Source organism: Limanda limanda, chromosome 10 (genome assembly GCF_963576545.1).
Source record: "Limanda limanda chromosome 10, fLimLim1.1, whole genome shotgun sequence".
Lineage (NCBI taxonomy): Eukaryota > Metazoa > Chordata > Actinopteri > Pleuronectiformes > Pleuronectidae > Limanda > Limanda limanda.
Window position 1 is genome coordinate 14735295 of NC_083645.1, and position 7782 is coordinate 14743076.

Genomic DNA, 7782 nt, shown 5'->3' on the forward strand with positions numbered 1-7782 from the left:
GTTTAAATATACACCTTGTTGTATGTGTATGTGTTTAAATATACACATTGTTGTATGTGTATGTGTTTAAATATACACATTGTTGTATGTGTATGTGTTTGAATATACACATTGTGTATGTGTATGTGTTTGAATACACATTGTTGTATGTGTATGCAAAAATGGTTAGTCATTCAATTTGATGTTGCGAACTAATTTGAGAAGAATGTTTTTTTACAAAGGCGCTTAACCCGCCTGTTCAAAATAAATAAAAAAATATAAAGAAATAAAGAAATATTTCAGATAACATTCAGCTGTACTGTGTTTTATTTATTATCTGTTTAGCATTTTATAATAATAAAATTACAGCAACATACATTTTTCTTGATTTATACAGATAAAATGTATGTTTATTCAACAAGAATATTTGTGTTTGGTGCATCTAGGAATATATGCCATTGAAGGGATAATTGTACGTTTATTCAACAAGAATACCTATGTTTAAAGGAGGTACAAATGCATGACATTGAGGGGCATAATTGTTTATTAATTCAACAAAAAAATCTGCGTTTGGTGAAGGTAGAAATACATGGCATTCAAGCAAGAATTTCTTTATTAGTCTCACATGATTATCCTAATTAGGTGAACAAGAAGATCCAAGTTGGCAGAACTCTTTGCAGAACTTGAAAACCTTAGTTAAGTCAACAACAGCAGGCAAAAGTTGAGAAAACTCAAAAATCTCTTGCATCATGTTGCCTTGATATTTTACGTTTTCTCAACTTTTTCTTTTTTACAGTGTGGATGCATCAAGTCAATAAAAACAACTAATGTCTGACAAAATGATTTGGCTATTTTGTAATTAAAAACGACATGATCTGGCCACCAGCATATTTATCTTTATTCTTTGGTGCTTGGCAGATAGTGTTATAGAGCTGTTTCCCTGAAAACAGATACCTGCTGCAGCCAATGCTCATGCTCATTAAAGCACAAATAAATTAGACTGAAACAAAACTGGTGACTTGTGGGCTGGAGAACGAAAACAATGAGCTCAAAGACATTCGAGAATTCCCCTAAGGTTGGTGCAATCAAGTTGTTGATATTAGTAGTTGCTCATATTTCTATGTTTTAAGCTACACTCCCTCCCACATGATGTGAAAAACATTTAGCTTTACCTTAGCATAAAAAACTCCAGGACTTTTACACCATTAATAATGAAAATAGCTTCCTGTATCCACTGGATTGCAGTGATGAGAGGTACAACTCATGGGTGTTTTAAATATAGAATTCAATTATGTCAGTAAGGGTTAGTTTTGAGAGTGGAGGGTCAGATCTCTGCTCAGGACGGGCAGAGCACTCCTCGATCAACCTTTTTGATTTAGTCCAACGAGCCAAATCAATGTGCTTCCCGTCACCAGGTGGCTCCTTTACTCAATACACTGTCCAGACATCATCATATCATTATAGGCCATAGACTCTAGGAAGTTGCCTGTAAAGCAGACGAGTAAATCAATAGAATACAAGAAACCCTTGATTTTAGCCTTTTGGTCCCAGGGCCAAGAGGTAAATGTAACTTTAAGTCAGGATGATAGAAAAGCATCTGCTGTGGCTGCTCAGAATGACAAGCTGTGGTTTAGTTTGACTCGCTGAGCATCATCATCATCATCATCTTTTCAGTGATACCCTCAGGCTGCCCACTATACCTGTGGCCACTTGCTCTCATACACAGTGGAAATACAGAAAACAAAACGGTACATGGACTTTTTTAGTTTTTTTATACATTTGATTTAATTTCAGACTTTTTGGTCCATTCCTTGTCATAAATCTGGACTGTGCATCTGTAAATCTACCCATCCATCCATCCATGTACCCATCCATCCATCCATCCACCCATGAGAGCTTTGATGCCTCAAAGGCAAACTCGACAACAGCTTCGACAATCCCCCCTGGGCTATGTATCCTACCTGAGGCCCTTTTGACTTACTGCTTTTTACACTGTTCTCTTATGAATGCAAACAATCCCTCAGAGAGGAAACCTAAAGCACACAGTACAGTGCAGGGGTTGATGTTCACGACAACAGGACATGACAGGATCTCCCGGCGCTGACTCCTAACTTGCGCGACACAAAGAGCCATGTCATGTATCTCGTACCGTGCCAAAGGCTTGCTGGACTGTGTCATCTCGCTGCGTCTTCAGCATATGTTCAGTCCCCAGTCTCCTTAAGAGAGCCGGCTGTGACCCGTCCCGCTAGTTTTCCATGGTAATTGGTTAATAATGAGACAGGGTCTGTGCGGAGGATGTCCGCACTGTCAAAACACATGCATACTGAACAACACCAATCTGCATTTCCAGTAATTACTGCATATTTGAGCAGTAAGGATTTTGTGGTCTAACAGCACACTCAGTGCCCTCCCACCTCCACCCGAGCACAAACACAAACCCGGACACACACACGGGCAGTCCGTCCCCATCTGCTAACAAGCCAACTTATTGTTAGCCTGCTTAGTTCTCAAGGTGTCATCTGTTGAAGTGTCAGGAGAACATATAGGGATTGTCAAACAGTACACTAATTTCAAATTGTAATTAAACTGGCCATCAGGTACCTTGAGGCTGTTTAGTCAACAGCAGGGTACTAATTACTATAAGATGACCTTTGGAATAATATCTGGTGAATTATTCATAGTTGAGAAAATTGCTTCGGAGACATGCCAACGACATCCAAGGGACGGCTGAGTGTACACACAAAGAAAATTCCACTCGACGATTTCAGCCTGGCCATGAAAATGAGGTCAGCAGATGAATAAAAACGTCGCTTTTTGTGTGTGAGAAAATGAGATGGTTGCGATAAGTCCCGAAAGACAAAATTACATTTTTTTTTGCCTGCACAAAGAAGAAGGTTGCCAACCAGAAAACAGAGTGACTCATGTAAAGTTAATGTTAAGGATTTTTGAGAGAGAAGATAGCCTATCTCCGGGTGGCTTAGGATCCAATATTATCCTGCTGTGCAAGCTGACACTTCTTTATTGTGCTCTCAACTCTGCTGGCTATCGAATAAAACCATGTAAACCACGATTTCTAAACTATGACTACTACAAGAAATAAACCAGATTTTAATTCCAATCAAATTTCCTGTTTAAAACACTGAAACCAACTAACCTGCTAAACATTAAGCATTTGATTCAACGTATTCATAATTATTTATTCACCATTTGTTTATTTTACTTGATCATTTATTTACAAGAAAGTGAATAATGTTACATGAAAGAAAGGACATAAGAATAAAGAAAAATTCAACACTCATCCTCCCTCAGTAGTTTTCCAAACCAGTTATAGCTTCTGCTCCCTCATGCTTTAATGTTTCTGTGGGGTATTCTCCACAGAGAGGGCAGAGGTTCTGTGGAGTTTCTTTCCATCTCTGCCGAACCTTTGGGGACACTCTGCAGAGATTACCCCTGGGACCTAGCACACAACTGTCCCTCACATCTCTGAGCAACATAAATACATAAGCAGAGTGAGAACCAGTCTTTAAAACTGCATCAACCTGTGGAACTCAGGTGACAACAGATAAGAAAAGGGGGTGACGGGTGGGGAAATACTTTGTTTTCCACAGACTGGCTTCTTCCAGTGTTTTCATTACTGAGAGACCAGTAGTTGTCACCCAGTGGGCAGAGCACCATCACAATGATTATAACTATATGGCCAGGCCCAATGAATAACCACATTCAGTCTGATCTCAGTTGAGTATTTATGGCAAGGTTTGAAAGGGGGTCAGAGACAATGCTCTTCACTGCCAGACAACCCAAATGATTCGTCAAAATTTGGGGTAATTGCTGGTAATTAACATTGACCTTGTCCTCTTGGACATTAGAGAATCAAAGCCATGCCAGAAAATCTCCCCTCGCCATTAGAGAGCAATTACTGATAGGAGACTGTACAGCAAAATACAATCTATGCAGCTGTGTCTTTATTTCAAAATGCGTTTTGCCCAATGCTAAATGCTGATGTGAAAAGAGTTGCCGAAGACAAAAGGCCATAGATCTTATTTATGTAAGACAAAACTGTTTTTTTTTTTCAAACTAGTAATGTTGTTGAAGCTAAGTGGGTACTCATATAGTGCTTCTGCAGTGGCATTCCCTGTAATCATACTAAATGCAACACTGCACAACCATCCCTTGACCCATTGCTGTTTAACTAATTTTGTTTTTCTAAGTTTTCTTTTCACAAAAATCCTTGTTATACAGAAAAATGCGTGTGAGCCAGTGCAGATATTTCTATTGGGAATAGGATATCAGACCCAGACCCAGACAGTGCGCTAGCAGCTATGTTAGATTTTACATTAGTATGCAAATATTCTCACATGTTATTAGCAGTGTTTATAACATTATATGAAAGGATAGAAATCAAAAGGGACCTTTAATATCTGTAGAATATTTAGAATAAGTATTTCACACCAAACTTAAAATGTTAACCTAATCGTGGCGCTAGATGAGACGTCTGGGAATCACCAGAATCTGAAGGATTCATCTCATGGGGGCCATGAATGATTGTATGAACTGACCAACAGACCATTATCGACATCCATGCTGCCAGTATGGCTCAATAAATAAATAAATACATCTGTGTTTCTCTGTGTTGCTCTACCTCATTAATAACAACTACCACTTTATTTTTTCCTCTCAGGGGTTTCCTGCCTGAATCAAAAAAAGATGAGACATATATAACGTTGGCTTGCCTGATAGGTAATAAAGAGAATCTAAGTTCACTTCATGCCCCTTTCGCAGTGAGGAAGTACATCAGAGAAACTGCTTTTACTGCGACTTCTCTGTGCGAATCTAAAGACAGTATCACAGGGCAGCCACTGTGCCTGACAAGCCTGTTCCCGTTCAGCACACACACACACCCAGAGCTTTCCTGCAGTTAAGGCAGCGAGTCCCTGAAGCTCTTCCTCTGTGGAGTTTATTGTCAGAGTCTCTCCGATAGTGGGACGCTTCTCCCTCCCCTTTGAAATCCGGAAGATCAAACAAAACAACAGTGTTGATGCAGGCGGTGTTGTGTTTGTGCTTTGAATGTATAATCAATTTCCATGGTTAGAGGTCTCTATATGCTGTTGCATTGTTGCTAGATAACAAAATAAATACAATCTATCTATCTATCTATCTATCTATCTATCTATCTATCTATCTATCTATCTATCTATCTATCTATCTATCTATCTATCTATCTATCTATCTATCTATCTATCTATCTATCTATCTATCTATCTATCTATCTATCTATCTATCTATCTATCTATCTATCTATCTATCTATCTATCTATCTATCTATCTATCTATCTATAAGTTTGCATTTTTCCTACCTTTCAGATTTCTGAAAACTGAAAGCTTAAAAACCATAATGTTCTTTGAAAAATATAAATTACCCATAATTTACTTTATTGTGGGCCAACATTTGCTAAAGCACTGGTATGGGATTTTCATGGCCCTATTTCAAAGTAGTATTACTCTAGGCAATCAACCTTTACTTTCAAGAACATCTTTTGAACAATGGCAAGCAAAAAGCATGGCGGGATGAAAAGAAAGAAGCAACAGGGAAAATCAATATGGCAATTACGTGTGCAGATAATGGACATCAAGGTGTTATTCGGAGTGACCGAAAAGAAGAGGTAGCATAAAGCCAATTCAAATAGTGCAAACATTTCATTGTCTCACATCTGTCATTCTGGCATGGATTTAGTGTCATCAGCCTCTAAAAAACCTTTTTGTCGTTTCCCAGCACAGCCACAGCTGAATTAGCATTATTTAGCACTATCTAATCATTGGGTTCTTCTTGTGTTTACTCACAATCACCAGCCTCTGATAAAATTCAGCTCGCTATTATGTTTGTATCGACTGTGGAAACCCTAAAAACAGAAACAGAAACAAACAGTGATTAGCTAATTGAGATCTTAGGCGACAAAATTCACACCTCATCCCCCTAACGCATACAGACACACACACACGCATGTGGAAAGTCTAGGAGGAACGACAGATAAAAGTGCACACACACGTGCACAGACACACACATTCCTCCCCTTCACGCTTTTACCTGCTCAAAGGAGGTCACCTCCAGCTCTGTCGAGCTTTGAAGGTGGGTCAGAGATCTGGATTTGATAACTGGAGGGAGTTTAGAGAGCAGACATTTGACAAGCATGACAATGCTCTGACAGCCCTCATTGGGCCATGATTAATGACTGACATCCCTGTCGCCTGTCTCCGACAGAATGCAAATGCAGCACTGTTAGAAAATTACCCTAATGTGCCCCGTAATTGGATGCAGACAGTATCACGTATAAAGCAAGGATGCAACAGGGCTTTATGCTCCTGAAACAAGGCGAACGACAGAGATGATGAGAGAGATGGTGCAGCATTATTGGAAATGCCCTCAGCTAATCCCGCTCATTTGTAGCAACACACTGACATTTAGCAGTAAGTCCAGGTAGTATACGCAAAGTTGACGTTTGGTGTTGTGAGTTGAAAAGTCTCTCCTTAGCTGGTCCCTCACTTCAGGCAATCATCATTTTCTCTGTCTGTTTGGTCAAATGTTACTGTGTCAGGGCATCAGTTTTGTACCGCACATTGTTGCAGAGACAATACGATATTAAGTCGGTGCTTTGTCCTCCTTTCAAATATCTGGCATCAGATTCTAATGAATATGCATAACGGACATCATGCACCGACATTTGTCATTGAGTGTTTTGACTGGAACTGCAAGTTGACTTTATCTTCTCAAGGGCAACGAGGTCTGATGCAAAGGCTTTGCTTGAAAGAAACAACAACACCATGTAGCTCAAATGAAATCATGCTATTCACAAACAAAACAAAGTATCTGGTTTCAGAGGAAGCATAGACGTCAACATCCCTCAGTCCACAAGGCTAAAACACGACAGTTGCTTTAGATGTTGTTTCACTTTTGTCAAGCTACAGTGTTGCTATTCGCTTAACCTTGATGCGGTTCCATTCAGCAGAGCCTCAATGATTCCTACACCAAATGAGCAAGTGCTTTAATGAAAAGACAAAACTAAATCTTTCATTGAATGCTGATCCCTGCTTATGGGTCTACCGATTTACACGCGTTTATTTTGATCTGTCACCTTGCATTTACTTTCAAAGAAGGAATGGCTAGAATTCAGGATTGTAAAACATTTGTGAGGAGTCAATATGTGTGTTTCCATGTAAGTTCCATGTAAGAATTTTTTGAAAGTTCTAAGAAAGGAATGTTTCCATTGACTAGTGTGAAGCAAATATCTTTGTGTTATAGGCAGGGCTGTAAAAACGAGAGTAGAAGAAGAAGTTTTCTTGCTAACCAACTAAAACCTTGATGAAAAAGAAGAGAATGGATGGAAAACTGTCGCCTTAGCTGGTCTGTTATTTTAATTGGGCAAGTTATAAATATTTTCTACGAACTGTTTCTTCTGCTTCTTCTTTTTTCTGATCAATCATGTAAGTGGAATTCTAACAAAAAATGAACTATTCAGAAAATGTTATTTAATCCCCAATTATTTGAAGTAACAATTATCTGTTTTTTTTCCACAATAGAGGAAGCTTATTAAAGGTAGTCATCTGATAAAATGATGTAACCATTTTAGCATTGAAATGCTGTCAGACAACAAAAAAGACGCAACGCAAAAGCATGAACGAAGGAAAAGACGAGAAAACATCAGCGTGATCTTCAGTCTCTGTATTTCTTTGATCGTCTCATAAGCAATTATAGAGCAAAGTGTAAACTATGAAAGCCACTGGGGGGGGGGGGGGGGCTGTCACAGAGCG